General features: G+C 41.3%; 1 protein-coding gene across 4 annotated transcripts in view; it reads left to right on the forward strand.

Annotated features, from left to right (window-relative positions):
* ARHGAP6 (Rho GTPase activating protein 6) overlaps positions 1-15,008 on the forward strand; it is a 486,163-nt gene that overhangs the window by 263,532 nt on the left and 207,623 nt on the right. The window contains exon 1 of one of the 4 annotated variants that reach the window (XM_060138346.1): positions 14,189-14,253. The exons of the other annotated variants lie outside the window; for them this stretch is intronic. The gene's annotated coding sequence lies outside the window, so the exon portion shown is untranslated. Of the gene's footprint in view, positions 1-14,188; positions 14,254-15,008 lie in introns of those variants that run through there. 4 annotated transcript variants of the gene reach the window in all.

Raw genomic sequence — 15,008 nt, forward strand, 5'->3', positions numbered from 1 at the left:
CCTGTACGTATTGACTTCCGTTTTCCTCAAAATTATTAGCGTAGAAACCTAAAAGTGTGTGAAGTGTCATTTTGAGAAGTAGCGCCGCGCACCTACCCTGCAGCCAGAGCTGGGCAGAGCCATGACTAAGCCACCCACGGCCGGCCTTTGAGAGGCCCGTGTTCGGGACATGAGAGTGCTGCGTGAGCCGCTCGTCACAGAGTAGCAGACTGAGGGGTAGAGTTTGCTCTGCCGTTCGGAACACGGAGGCCTCTGAAGATGTGTCTCTATTCCCTATGCATCTGCTTCTCCACTGCGGCTGTTACTGAGCAAATTCTGCTGTAATTGGGAGGTCTTCAGGGTGTCTCGAGGTGTGTGGGAATGTCTGCAGAGTCCCAAATGGCTCTGGACAGTCCAGCTACTCTAACTGGGTTTCCTCTTTGCCCTCATCCCTCGCTGTCGTCCAGCCCATCTCACAGACTCCTCTGCTTCGCTCTGAGGGCAGAGTTTAAGGCTGCCACAGGAAACCAGAGAACCGTGCTCATTAAGTAACCTTAGTTAGAAACACGCTATGAAGCTCATCACCTCTGGCCAGAGGGAGTCTCAGAGCTTCCCTATCTTGAGAGGAAAGTTCATTGGAAAGCTTTGGGTTTACTTCTGGAGTTGACATTCTCTTCCGGATAGTTCAAGCTCCTACATGACAGACAAGCAAATAAGTGGAGACATTTCAGTCATAGTTGTTTCAAGCTCCCGAAGGAATAAATATTGCTCTTTGTTGTTAAAGGATTTTATTTGTTAACGCTCATGGCACATATTTTTATTTCTGGTGAGAATTCACAGAATTGTATGCTCTTCAAGAACCTAATTTGTTTGCAGATTCCTCCTTGTCATTTTGGAAGAATTCTTGTAGACTCCAGAGTCTGGGATACTTCATCTTTTCCTGTGCCAAACTTAGGAGTGACTAAGAGACAATGCTGGGGAACCCAAGTGACAGAGTAAGAAAAACAAGGAATATTCTTAAGAGCTCTTGTCCGTTTAGGTCATCGCTCCAGTGTAAAAACGGTGCATTGGGTCACGGGTATCATGGCAATGAAACAGGACTTCCCCACGAGCTTTTCAGTATCTTATGCGTTCAAAGGCTCTACAACACATAACATGGAACTTATCGTGAACCCTGGGTCAGAGGCCACTTGTACTCAGGTGGGACATGTTTTAAGACAGTTAATCCGTGGAAAATTTATGAGAGAGATAGATGGATGTTTTGTTGTTTTACTAAAAGGAGTCACTCACTTTTTTTCAAGGACACATTTTCCCCTCAATCCTCAAGTAAGTCACTAGAGATCAGCAGCTCATCTGTGTAGGGTTTGGAAGGCAGGAAAAAGGAATGCTAGAATGTTCTTCATGCTTATCGATCTATAGTAAAGGTACAGTGTCTCTGAATATTATAATTTAAGGCAAAAGGGCAGGGAATGATCTAGAACCAATGATTAGCAGCAAGATTTTACTTTTGTACAGGGCTGTAGAGTTTATAGACTCTATTACGTAACAGTCATATTAACTGTTCCTGCCTTGTGGGGTGAGGAGAGCAAGCAAGCATTATTAGCATCTGTTTATAGAAGAGAGAGATTCAAGGATTTACCAAGATCACACCATCTAGTAAGTGACAAAGCTGAGGTAAGAAGGAAGGCCTTTGATTCCTTTCTATGCTCACTTTCGGGAAATTAAAAACAAAAGGCATGCTTCAACATACTTTTAATTCTCTGATCACCTCTTTGTGTCTTTTTTTTTAAGATTTCTGATATTTGTAATACTTATTTCCTTCTTTTCACTCGTTAATGAAGACGGTCGTAATGTGATTTTAGCGCTGGGGGTTGGAGCCTCATTAAGCAAGGATCAAGGTTGAAAGCAAGGCAGGGAGTGGGAGAAGAGAATGTGAACTGGGGATTCACAGTCAGCAAAGTAGCAGTGTTGCATCTCTCTGCCTTTGTGCCTTCCTTCCATCTATTCTGGCTTTTAAAGACCCTTGGGATTAGATTAGGGCCACCTGGATAATCCAGGGTACTGTCTCCATCTCAAGGTCCGTACACTTAATCACACCTGCGAAGTCCCTTCTACCAGGTTCCAGGGGTTACTGTGTGGACCTCTTTGGAGGGCTGTTACTGTGCCTACTACATCATATTAGTCAACAGATGAGTTTCTGGTACTGCTGTCCCACCACCCTCCACCAGGTTTGTGAGTATGTGTGCATGACCATCTCTTTATTTTCTTCCTTCTGTATTTGTATATATATTTTTGTTCTCTCTTTTCATGATGTATCACTATTTATCCCTTTTTTATGTTCTCTTTTCCCTTTGCTGTGTATTTTTTTTCCTTTATTATTACAATTCTCTTCCCCTTCTCTTTAACATTTTGTTTGTATTTCTTATCCATTTGGCTATTTTGAACTTGTTTTATCTTCCTGTTCTTTTCTCTGTAATTTAATTTTCTTATCACTTTCCTTTAAGCCCTTTTGGTCTCTATTTTTGTACATCATTGACCCAATCTTTTTCTGTCCTTCTTCAACTTCCCCTCCTAACCCTTGCTCTCATCCAGAATTCTTATCTCCATGCACACACATTGTTTCACTTTTGTGGCTCCTTCAGCCCTGACTGTGCAGTTTATACTTAGCAGACAGGATAGGTGGGGAAGCAGACATAGCAGGGAGAAGCCATTGGTGCTGAGAATTACAGCCTAGGCTTGTATAGGTCTGCCTTAGAAGGCCCCAATTTCTGCGTCCAAACGTGACCCTCTGGAGCTCCTGCTAAAAATCTCTTAGGGAGACCTTGACAGACAAAAAGTACATGGTTATTGATTATACATATGTAAATATATCCACGTGTTCAATACGAAGGGTCAGAATAGAAATTTGGAGTGATCTGAATTATTTAGTATGGATTAAATTATTTTTGGTGTAGATCTTCCTATTTTTACAACAACAGTGACAAGCTTTTAAAATATAAACAGTCTACATCATTGTTTTCTCAATTTATGTTTGTTTATTTTGTATAATTCTAGTAAAGTGAGCATTCGATCAGCTGCAGAATTTTCATTTATGGAAATTGCCGATAATAATGTTACTGATAATGCAATGGCATTATACATGTATAACTGAGGTTCTTAGTCTTCTTAGACCACAGACCTAATCCATACAGAATAACATCTAAGTTATAGATGTTCTCTCCATAGAAATGCTCATGCACAAAATTCTATATCCATTTCCAGGAGATTCCATTCATAAATTCATTCTACAAGTATTTACTGAGCATATACAAAATGAACAAAACAGAAGTACTGTTGTAGACATGATGGATACATCAGTGAATAAAATAGTTCAATACGTCCTTTTTAGAGATTACACAGAACAGGGAGATTGACAACAAATCAATAAACGTGTAATGTGCCAGATGGTAATAAGTAAGAGGACAGAATGATGGAGCGGAGTTGGTAGGATGGTAAGGGAAGCTTTCTCAGAAGGTGATATTTCCTCAGAGATATGACATAATGGAGGAGCTGATATTTAAAGGATGAGTCAACCGCTGTAACATCTGGCTATCACTTAGATTCCTGTGTGGCAAGTCAGTTTAGACAGTTAGGCAAAGCCCTTTTTGTCTGTTAACGTGAAGAGCAGGTTTTAATTTAATTTCTTACACATAGCCATGAGTAACTAGAAATTAGCACATTCGCGGAAGACATACTCTTTCTAAGTTATTTGGTTTTCCAATTTGACTAAGCAAACATGATTAGCCATTGAAACCGTAGCTCCAAAGATGGTATTAGATTGCCCACTTCTGGGGAATTGACAGAAGAAATCATTGCAGATAAATTTTGAAAAGGAAATTTTAGAAGTCTGACACCTTACATTTTTTACAGCATCTAGATATACGGCATTGTCCGGTAGCAATGTTTGTGATGCTGGAAGTGTTTTCTGTTTTCTCTGTCCTGGTGAATAATCTTCCTTAGAGGTTTTCCTTTATAGCCACCAAGCCCCTATTGTTTGAAACACCCCAAGGGCCGGAAAGACCGAATCTCTACCCTAGAGACAGGCTTTCTTAAGATCTACACGGTGGCTCCCAAGATACAGGCCAAGTAAGCTGCAGTCCTCCTGGATCCAGTTTTGGATTTTACAGCTGCTCTGTCTTGGGCTCACTCCATGCCTGGTACCACGGAGGGGGTGACTCTGTGAAGAAGGGCTTCTCTTGAAACCCCGGTCCTTTGCTTCAGCAGGCCAAGCCGTAGAGATGTCTCCTCAGGCTTGTGTTTGTATCTTTGGATAATTTCCATGGGTTATTGGCCTTGATTCTGGTACTTTACCTGCTGAAAGGCAGGTAATTGCTTGGTCTCGATTAATAACAAGAAATTGCTTGGTCATTGGAATATTAATCAGAAGGGCAGATGCTGCTATTTCTGTCGAATGCTGGTCAACTTAATCCTGGTTGCCTTTCCTAGAGGAAAGACAAGTTTGGTTACAAACACTGTGTTTTATTTGTCATCATTCAGAGGCCCACTGCAAAGGAAATAAATCACAAATCAAATTTACCTCACCAACATCCTCAAGGTATGCCCTTCAGAATGTCACTTTTTTTTTTTGGTAGGTAGCTTTTCATAGTAAAGGCACAATTCCTTTATGTTATTTATATGCTTGAAATATAGACTTTCTGTTTTCCAAATCCAGAGACAAGGATTTAATTTTCAAAATTAAAGTTCTCTGGTCAAATGCTAACCCTTGTGTTTTAGAAATCTGGGTAAACGTTGCTACCATTTTCTTTTCTTTCTCGCTTTATTCTTTCCTTTTCTTTCTTTTTTTTCAACACTGTCTTCATTATAAACTCAAGAGAGGGCTACTGATGTGGGGTTTTTTCCCCCCAAAGTGGAGAAAACATGATCTCTTGTTTTACATTTTACTTTTTATTTTACTTACCAAGCAGGAATTTGTTGGGCTGGTTTCTCACCTACTAACATTCTAGTATCCTGGGATTGAGGATTGGCTACCACAGCTCTTTAAAAGGTCAATACTGATGGGCAGAGATTTAGCATTCTTATTATAAAAAATAAATGGAAGTAAAAAAAATTAGAAAACATTCATATAAAAATTCAGACCATTAGAACCTTTAGTTTCACGTTTAGGAATTTGTATGAATAGTTTTTTTCAGTATCTCCACATGGTAAGCATTTCTTGAGTAATATTTTTGCACCTGACAAGGAAGAAAGGAATAAAGCAACATGAGCTGTCTTGGCTTTTGAATTTCCAAAGTCTTTCCTTAGCTTTTCAATACAATTAGAATTGTAAATCATTGCTCTAATTAAGTTCTTAATAATTTCCTAACTATTATTTAAGATGCACATGAAATGAGGTATATGAGATTAATACTCTAAACATGGAGATTTTAAAAAATAAAATTCTTTATCACCACCCCCTTATATAGTTATATGTAGTGTATAGTTAATCACTGATTCATTAATCAGAAAGTATTTGTAGTAAGAAAAATAATGTCTAGTTGTACATATTGGAAAGAGGTAGTAAAAGTGGTAATAAATATAGATATTAAATTACTTTCTGATTTATGTACTTCATTTACCTAGAAAAATATACTTTTGTTGAATTTCCCATCCGATTTTAATGACGCATCTAGATATTGTGAAAATAAAGCTGTAGCAGATCCTTGAGAGCCTTTGGAAGGAGAGAGAAGGGACATTTCAAAAGTAGCTTGGACTTAAGTTGCAGTTACTTATGGCAGATGGTCTTGTTTCCCTTTTTGTTTTATCAGATGTAAGTATTCATGTCTTAAAATTAAAAGCAGGACACAAAGATAACTCTTTTCTCCATTTAAATACAATTTTTCCTTATTGGCTTTAGGTCCTCAAGTAATTATACGTTTGCATTGTTTAAAAATATATATTGAGGGGCTTCCCTGGTGGCGCAGTGGTTGAGAGTCCGCCTGCCAGTGCAGGGGACACGGGTTCGTGCCCCGGTCCGGGAGGATCCCACGTACCGCGGAGCGGCTGGGCCCGTGAGCCATGGCCGCTGAGCCTGCGCGTCCAGAGCCTGTGCTCCACAACGGGGGAGAGGCCACAACAGTGAGAGGCCCGCGTACTACAAAAAAAAAAAATATATATATATATATTATATATATATATATTATTATATATATTATATATTATATTTATATTGTTATATATATATAATATAATATATATATATTTTATATATATATATATAACGAGGTACATTAAATCTAAATTAAGATGATACAGGGGCATTTCCTATGTTACAGAGGAGTCTTTTGGATGAATTCGTCTATTCCAAATTATTATGTAGATACTTAGGATGAGCATAACCTCAAGTCCTAGTATTTGCTTTATGATATACTTGCAGAAATCAAAGATATTGAATATCTATGTTACTACCTGTCTTTTCCCACTTGAATTCCAATATGTAAAACTAGGCATTGTCTTTCTCATAAATAATATTTGATTCATTTGTTAGTGATTAGCTATATACCAAAGGGATATCGGTAGAGAAAATTTTAGCAAAAACTTCTTTGTACTAGCTTTTAATGCCTCTATTAAGGATTATAATTATTTTAAATTATTAAAGTCGTTTATGAATTCTTCAAATTAAATCAGTTATTTGTCAGGGCAAGTTTAATTTTTTTTTTGTAAAGTACATAATATTTTAATTAGTTAGGGCCAGATAGTAAATATTTTAAGTTTTTCTGGGCTTATGGCCTCTGTTACAACTCTGCCATTTTAGCACAAAAACAGCCCTAGAAAATACGTAAATGAATGTGTATGTCTGGTTCCAATAAAACTTTACTTACAATAACACGCGATGGGCTGGATTTGGTTGATGGGTCATGGTTTGCCAGCTGCTAGTTTAGAGGATAAACAGCCGTGTACCTGCAGAACTAATTTGTTGAGAGGCGCACTCAGTGTGTGGCCAATCAAACCAACAGTATCAGAATCACCTGGGAGCCAGTTAAAAATGCAAAATTTCTGTTCCCATCCCAGACTTGCTGAATAGAATCCAAAGTTTCAGAACAGCCCCAGGGGATTCGTTGACGCTGCCCATGTCCTTGCTGCCCATTCTTTAGGAAACAGCCATCCCTCCAATAAGATAATGGAAATGTGCTGGAGATTTCTCTCTGCCTACATGGAGACCTTCTTAAGGAATTTTTGAGATTTGTGCACCAAATAAGATCTGTCAGTGCCAAGTGTAACCCTGGTGGAAAAAATATGTTAACTCTACTTATCTTAATAAATATGTCCCCTTTGTCAGTCATTCTGATAGTTGGGTCAGTCTTTATGACGAGCATATTTTCTCTTGTAGATTTCCTTTGAAAATGAATACACCTGTCCTCAAGGTGCCAAGGTGCTCCTCTATCTCAGGATGCAGCATGATTAGCCTGTAGATAGTGATGGGCCTCAGGAAACATGCCCAGGTAGTTCTGTGAGCGCTCAGTGGGAGAGCCCTTTTCTTTTGTTCTTCATGACATAGGTACTGTGCTCGTCAGGTGTTAAATAAGTCAATGAATGAATCGATAGAAAAGTATAGTCTCCAGTGAGCTTTGAATTGCAGGAGGTAAAAATACAGCACATTGTGACTTCAAACTCAACATCCAGTTTTACGATGACCAGATAGTCAGAGATAAATTTTCTAGTGAGAGAATTATCCAAGTTTCTGATCTCACTTTTCCCCTTCCATTGTCGACTTTACCCAAAGAGAGAACATTGGTCCTACATTAGGACTGACATCAGAGGAAAGGGAAATGTTTATAGCTGGAGACGACCTTAAAGATGAGGAAGGGGATAATGATTTTGATGTGACGACAACAATGATTGTGACCCCCATCGATTTAAACAGCAACTTATTGTTTACGAAATGCTATTTCAATCCTATCACTTTGTGATAGTTAAAGCAAAGGTTCCGGTTCTGTGACTTTTGAAAGGCTAAAGGAAAGAAAGTGAAGCTGAAATACTTGGAATGTTGCCTCCTGATACACAGTTAGGAAAAAGAGGAGACAAAGTTTAAACCAAGACCTAGTTTGAAGAGTGTTCAACCTCCCTATTTTTCTAATATTCACTGTTTCTTCTGCTGGTAATACTGGGTTTTAGAATAGTATTACAGTCGGAGTGCTCATGGCTGCCACTGTTGACACATGCAAACTAGGGGAATCTACCCAGTGCCAACTGAACACCCACGAACTGGAGTTTATCACCAATTTTCAGCTAAATGTTTTTGCTCCTGCTTTCCTGTGGATCTGTCCAAACTCTGATTGCAGCTCCTGCGTGTACTGACAACTTGATAATTTAGCATACCCAAAGGTCCATTTTTAAGGAACCATTCACAGTATGACTGTACTCATTACCGTCTGATGTTTATCTTAACGAGTACCTTGTATTGTTAAGCTGTGAATAAAATGGAGGAAATGGCAGGGAAGTGCTGGGTACAGTGGAAGGGGGAAGAAGGCAGACCTCACTGATGATTATGATGACAATAGTTTCAACCACCGTCATTTTGTAACATTTACAATGGGTGAGGACAGGATTGTTTTACATTTATTATCTCATTTCATCCTCACACCATTCCCCTGAGATAGGTATTATTCTTTCTATCTTACATATAAGAAAATTGAGGCTTAGAGAGATCAAGATCACACAGGTAGTAAGTGACAGGCAGGATTTGACTTCAGTGCTGTGGGGTCCAAAGTGTATGCTCATAAGCACTGAGTGACACTGTATCATAATGGCTGGTCTCTACGTTGTGGTTAATTAGGAATACTTGCAGACCCTCGCCACTCAGTGTGTGGCCAATCAAACCAACAGTATCAGTATCACCTGGGAGCCAGTTAAAAATGCAAAATTTCTGTTCCCATCCCAGACTTGCTGAATAGAATCCAAATTTTCAGAACAGCCCCAGGGGATTCGTTGCCCTTTAAAATTTGAAAAGTGCTGGCTTAGACTTTTCCTAGACAATCGCTACTGAACAGTCTGAAGACACATAGAAACACTGTATCATCAGGAAGGGGACCGAGAAAGAAAACAAACAGAAACAACTGCAATGTAGCGAAAGGTTTCACCTGCTCCTGAAATCCACATGTAGAATAGTACAGAGTGGCTCAGGGGAGCCCACGGGAATAGTGGATACAGTTTCATTCAAACCAGGACCCTTAGGAAAGGGAAAGGGTCACTAGCAATAATGACCCTGGGATACTGAACATAAACTGGAACAGCCCTAAGCAAACTGGGACATATGGTCACCTCAGTTATAGCAGCCAAGTCTTTATGGTAAGAATCCATGAAAATATTAGGATTCTCTATTCTGTAAAAAAGTGAAAGTAGAGAGATGGGAAGTTTCAAGGCTACAGATTTTAAAAGGGTGACAATTACTTGTTTAGTAAATTATTTTATTCCACAAATACTTATTAAACCCTTTCCTCCTTTGTCATTTTTTTTTAAACGTAGTCAATGTTATTCTCCTTAAACTACAAAACAGAGCCTTCGGTTGTACAAACACCATTAGTTACAGTCTCGCCAGGAGGTCCGTCCGGGCTGGGGAGGGGGCCGTTAGCGACCAGAACTCCTGAGGGGACCTCTTGAAAATGCTAATGGCCGGTTAAAGGACTCGAGGCAAGGGTGGTGCTCGAGGTGGCAGGGCTCCCACCCCAAGTCGGGGGAGGCAGCCCGACCCTCTAGGAGGGCCCGGGCGGGGCCCAGGCCCCTGCGCCCCGGCCGCCCGGCGCGGCGGCTGCTGCGCAGGGCCAGCTCCTCGGGGCCCACGGCGCCCGGACAAGGCCTGCCCAGAAGCGCCATGGCCACCTCTCCATGCTCCTCTGGCAGACCAGGGCTCGGAGATGTCTCCAAGGACCTCGGCTCCTCAGCTAAATCTGGGGACAAGCGTCCCGGGGAGGTGCGGGTCTGGAGGCCGAGGTCTTCCAAGGGGCTGGGTGACGGGGTGGGCGCGGGCGAGGGCGCCGCGGCCAGGCGCTCCAGGGGCCCCGCTGGCTTCGGCCCTCCTGAGACTCGCCGAGGACCATGTGCGCGCGGAGGGCGTCCCGCTCCGGAGACGCCATCCCGGCCGCCGTCCACGGCGCGCGCCGCTCGGGCGCGGGCAGCTCGGGCTCTGCACGCGCGGCCGCTCCCAGTGGCGCCGCTCGGCCCTGGCGGTCTCCGTGCGGCGGCGGCGGGGACGCGGGGCTAAGCCCGGCGGCGGGGCCCGGCCGGGCCCGGGCGGCTCCTCCTCGGGCTCCTGTCAGGTACTTTTATAGCCTATGGGGCTCCGGAGGTGTACCTGCTACCATAGTACTTAACAGAATAGGTAATACTGTACCCTTTCAGCTTGACGACAGCAGTATCAGGAAACGTGATGTTAGAATAAGAGCTAACCTTATGGCAGTCATAAATTGAAAGCGTCTTTGTTCTTTTTCAATCCTGTATCTTAAGAAGTGATTATAGTCTAACATTTTTTAACTTAGGAATTTTACAACAATTTTAAACAAATTAATGGAAGGTGAGTCCAAATGTGATCATTAAGGCAAGTCCGGAAGTTAGTGTTGGAGGAGGGGTAGGAACGCTGGTTTAGATGGTAAGAGTCAACCAGCCCTGGCTAGCGCATCCCCTGGATCTTCTGGCACATGTGGCACCGTGGGCCAAATGGGCCATGCTGACAACTGGTACACATGTAAGCTTTGGAATTCGTTATCTTTTGTGGGTTTCAGAATGGAGTATTTATCCTAAGAGTTTGTCTACCCTGAGCTGTACCTCATAAATGAAAAGTACAACGTGTGCATCTTTCATGCTGAAAAATAAACAGCAACGTCATCTTTTGTAAACAGTAATGTAATATGCTTAGTGAGATTTACAGATGCATCCGTTTAGATAAACCATAAGAATCCTTTTTTTTCTTCTCCAGAAGCACCACTTTTTTTCTACTTATTTTTTTTGAAGTCTAGCTAATTTACAGTGTCATGTTAGTTTCAAGTGTACAGCAAAGTGATTGAGATCTATCTATCTATCTATGTAGCTCCTTCTTCAGACTCTTTTCCGTTATAGGTTATTGCAGGTTATTGAGTATAGTTCCCTGTGCTATACAAGAATCCTTATTAATAATCAGTCCTCATGCAAGACCCATGGACATGTATACTACATAGGAAATTTGTTTTATGACCACCATGCTTTTCCAGCATCTAGAACTAATTCCAGCACATAGTAGGAAGTCAGTTAAAATGTGCGGGATGAGTAAATGAATCAAATGGCATTTCAGAGATGCTGAAAGAGGAAAGCACTATTCATCGTTCCTATTTTAGTTTTTTTCTCAGAGTGCAGAATTGCTCCAAGGCAGCTCGCGTAGATAGTCCCAGATCAGTACAGGAAACCAGGAAGGAGAGGGCAAAGATTGACCTTTTGGCTTTGCCAACTGTCTCTTCTATTCTTGTTTTGTTTCCTTCATTTGGAGAAGCAGATGTGCCTGCCTGATAGGATGGAAGCCTGAAAGCTTTAAGATCTGGAGGTAACAACATCCTGGTCTCTCAAACTTCCTGGGTGAATCATTGGCCAGCCACAACTATAAGATTTATCACTTCCAGAAACCCAGCCCCATCCGTGCTCTTATGAAATGGGCTTATGATCCAGAACAAGTAACAATAATTGGCAAATTATAGGCAGCCGTATTGTTTATACATAATACTTCATAAGCTTAAAACAAGCTAATTTAAAGCTTGAAATATTCCTTTGTTACAGATAGTTCCATTTGAAAGTACTGGGTCAACTTGTCCTGTGGTAAAAGACCTATCACAAATGAGATTCGAATAAGCAGCACAGGCCCCATTTCAGAGGTAAAGATATATGTCTTCCTATCCAAATCCCATGCAATCATGCTTCCTCAGGGGCCACTCCAAATAGTGTCATCTCACTCTCCTCTGGCTTCAGCTTCTCCTCTACACACTTAATTATCTGCTCATATCAAAACCTTTCCTTGATGAAACCTCTCCTGAAAGCCACCTCTTCTGTTTTTTATAGCTAAACCTTGCATAAAGGCAGTTTACACTCAAAGCTACTTCACATACTCATCTCTATTCACTCCTCAACCCTCTGTTAGCTGGCTTTCACCCCATCACTCTCTTGAATCTCCTTTTTCCAAGGTTACAGACGACCTCATTACCAATTCGGGAAGATGAGTCCTTATTGCATTTAAGCTCTGTGGCTCTGTTTGAATCCAGCTCTGTTTCTCCCTGACAACCTCTTTTCCTCCGTTTTCCGCAACTCCTTTATTTCTCCTCCTACCTCCCGAGGCAGTACATCTTGATCTCCTTTGCAGGCATCTTCTCCTTCATCTGTGCTTAAACACCTTTCCATCTCAGCCCTCTTCACTTATCGCTGTACACACATTCCCTTCACCCTGTTTTTTTTTAAATTAAATTTTATTGGGGTATAGTTGATTTAAAGTGTTGTGTTACTTTCAGGTGTACAGCAAAGTGAATCAGTTATACATATAGTTATACCCACTCTTTTTTAGATTCTATTCCCATATAGGTCATTACAGAGCACTGAGTAGAGTTCCCTGTGCTATACAGTACACGCTGTTGTTAATTCCATGGATTCTGCTACCATTTACATTGTTTCAGGATCTCTTCTGGTGCAGAGAACAGAGGCATGCTTGGTTATTTCAGATAGCAAAAATTCATTGTAAAGTTACAAGCGAAGGAATGTAAGAGGAGAAAAACATCTTAGCCCTTGGGAGAACTGGAACACCACCCCAGGCAGGACACAGAAGGAACTCATCACTGTGCAAAATTTGAGTCTTTAGTGATGGTGGACGTTTACCAGGCTGTAGACTCAACTTCACCCACTCACTCACTATTTCCGTCTCTCTCTTTCTCTCCCTCCCTTCGTCCCTCCCTCCCTCAATCCCCTCTCTCTTTTTTTTAATCCATTTCTTCTCTCTAGTTTCTAATATCTTGACTCTTCTTCTCTTTCCCTCATGGTTTCTGCTCATTTGGGTCATCTGCTGCCTCCTGCTTTTTGCGCTTTGACTACTCATAGATCCTTGGTATGTACACTTCATTCTATAAATGAAAACATTGCTGTAATTTTTATGTTTACCTCCTGGCTGCTTTCAGTGCTTCTGGAACTAGGTGGAATATATATGTATGTACATGTGTATGAGTGAATGAAAGACGGAGGGAAAGAAGGGAGGAATGCAACTTTCAACCAGATCCACTCATTTTATCTTTGTGTCCTCAGTGGCTGCCATGATATATAGTAGTTGCCAGTTATTGAGCACCTACTGTATATCTGACATTATGTCATTTATGTATGTCTGACCTTCACGTGCTCCTAAAAGAGTTGGTATTTTCTCCTTTATAAAAAACATGTAAGGAAACTGGGACTCTCAGAGACTAAATCACTGGCTCTGGATCACCGTGCCAGGAATGGTAAAGCCAAGATTTCAAAACTGTTATGTTTTTTAGGAAACATACCTGAGTAAATGAATGCAATATGGTTTCCTGCATTCATTTTTAAATAAAACTAGCAGTAACCAAGGTGTATTTTGAAAATGGTGATTGAAACAATCACTGTTACTTTGGCCTTTTATTTTATATTGGTTGGTCTTTTATATGTCTAGAATTTTTAGCTTGTAAAAATACAGACCAAGAGGGAGAAATAACTATCTTCAAATTTAGGAAGCCTATTGGACAGGTTGTATGAATTAGAAGGGATTCAGCTGCAAGTAACAGAATGCTTCCTCTCCAACAGAATGAAACAGCAATGAAATTGCAATCTAACATGATAAGAAATCCAGAGTGGCGTGGGATCCTTGTATAGAGTATTAGAGTGGCAGGTCTTTCTCCCTGCAGGCTCTGTCCTGCTTTGTGTGTTAGCTTTACTCTTAGGCTAGTAGCAAGATTGCTGCATCAGTTCCTAACATCATATCTAGATACAAGAGTGACCGCAGGAAGAAGTACAGGCCCCCTCTTCCTTGTCTCCATCTTAGCAGGAGACTTTCCTAGAAGCTTCTGCATATCTCATTGGCTGAAATTGGGTCACAGGCTGTGGCAATGACTGCCGGTTGCTGCCCTTTCTCTCTGCCCACCTTTCACTGCCTCCCATACAGCTAATTGTGGCCATGTGACTAAGTCCCCGCCAATGAGGGCTTCCTGTTGGCTGAAGTACAGATGTCCTGTCCAAAGCCCAAGCAGCCATGTGGGACCTGAGGCAGCACAGCGAAGCGACAGTCAGGTAAGCTCATGGGAGCCTCGGCCCCAGGCTGCCTAACACCTGACTTCTCTTCCCCCAGAGGGAATTATACTTGCATCTTATTTAAAGCCCCTGTTATTTTTATTTCTTGCTCTTTTTCTAATTGTTATGCAATGGAACTTAATCTGATATCCGTTTCCCTTCTTAAAACAATCCTGGCAAATGGAATAGTATAACCGCAACTGACTAAAAATATATAATGAGGATCTGTCATTGGAACCAGGGATAGGTCATCTACCCTTTGTCAAACGGGGGAGGGTCGGGAGGGTCGCATAGCCAAACAACATCAGACCTCTGTTAGGAAGCAGGAGGGAGGGGGAAATGACTGTTGGGTCGGCAACTAACAGAGGCTGCTAACCAAGTTAAGTAACTTTCCCAAGGTCATGGCTAGTTATTGGTAGAAGAAAAATTCCAACTCGGGTTGTCTAAAAGCAAGTTCAGTGGACTTATCTTTACCAGCTGAGTTGAGTTCACAATTTGTCACTGATATTATAAAGGAGATTCATACATATCTGGAATTTGTATGTCACTGATATTATAAAGGAAATTCATACAACCTCTATTACTTTATTAATTCCCTCTTACTAAGATACAGATGGTTAACAGTTACCTCTGCATTGGTGAGAATTATATACATGTATGTAAATGTTACATGCACGTGGAAAAATGGCAGGCAGAGCAGACCACCTCAGAGTTCTGTACTTGGCCGAGCAGTAATGTGAGAAAAATTTGCCTTG

The sequence above is a fragment of the Lagenorhynchus albirostris genome, chromosome X (assembly GCF_949774975.1).
Source record: "Lagenorhynchus albirostris chromosome X, mLagAlb1.1, whole genome shotgun sequence".
In the NCBI taxonomy this organism is placed as follows: Eukaryota; Metazoa; Chordata; class Mammalia; order Artiodactyla; family Delphinidae; genus Lagenorhynchus; species Lagenorhynchus albirostris.